Source organism: Taudactylus pleione, unplaced genomic scaffold (assembly GCF_031769625.1).
Source record: "Taudactylus pleione unplaced genomic scaffold, aTauple2 ptg000589l, whole genome shotgun sequence".
Classification (NCBI taxonomy): Eukaryota; Metazoa; Chordata; class Amphibia; order Anura; family Myobatrachidae; genus Taudactylus; species Taudactylus pleione.
The window spans coordinates 218,275-219,523 of NW_028284991.1; positions in this window are offsets into that span (position 1 = coordinate 218,275).

Sequence of the window (1,249 nt, forward strand, 5' to 3'; positions counted from 1 at the left end):
CTGTGTGAGTGTTAGGTAAGTAATACTGTGTGAGTGTGAGGTAAGTAATACTGTGTGAGTGTTAGGTAAGTAATACTGTGTGAGTGTTAGGTAAGTGATACTGTGTGAGTGTTAGGTAAGTAATACTGTGTGAGTGTGAGGTAAGTAATACTGTGTGAGTGTTAGGTAAGTAATACTGTGTGAGTGTGAGGTAAGTAATACTGTGTGAGTGTTAGGTAAGTAATACCGTGTGAGTGTTAGGTAAGTAATACTGTGTGAGTGTGAGGTAAGTAATACTGTGTGAGTGTTAGGTAAGTAATACCGTGTGAGTGTTAGGTAAGTAATACTGTGTGAGTGTGAGGTAAGTAATACTGTGTGAGTGTTAGGTAAGTAATACTGTGTGAGTGTTAGGTAAGTAATACTGTGTGAGTGTTAGGTAAGTAATATTGTGTGAGTGTTAGGTAAGTAATACTGTGTGAGTGTTAGGTAAGCAATACTGTGTGAGTGTTAGGTAAGTAATATTGTGTGAGTGTTAGGTAAGTAATACTGTGTGAGTGTTAGGTAAGTAATACCGTGTGAGTGTTAGGTAAGTAATACTGTGTGAGTGTGAGGTAAGTAATACTGTGTGAGTGTTAGGTGAGTAATACTCTGTGAGATTTAGGTAAGTAATACTGTGTGAGTGTTAGGTGAGTAATACTCTGTGAGATTTAGGTAAGTAATATTGTGCCTGTGCACCCATCATCCCTTCTGCCCCCATTGGCCCCTGTGCTTACATCAGCCCTTATGCCCCCATGGACCCATTGACCCCCTTGCCTCCATTGGCTCCTGTGCACCCATCAGCCCCTCTGCCCCATCGTAGCCCCTGTCCCCATCGGCCCCTCTTCCCCTGTGCGCCCATCAGCCCCTCTGCCCCCATCGGCCCTGCCTGATGCTGCTGTGTACAAGGCAGAATCGTCTGTGCGGCTCTGGGTCCCAGTCTCTCTCTGTTTCACCGTCACACCCTGTGAGCTCTCCCAGCACTTACTGATGAATAGTTGACATTAATTATGATGTTTATTAAGACAGCAGCATTCATCATAACCCTTATTTAGGAAGAGATAATCCAGCTGTAAATTGGAGTGGAAGTGCTATATTGTGCTGTGAAACGTCACCACTGCTGTTCCCACTAATGACACCTTTGTGCTGCCTCTATCACCCCTGTGACATGTCTGTCATTGTGAGATCCGAGAGCCAGAGGAGGCCTCTCCAGGTGACAGTCTCTGTGTGGGGA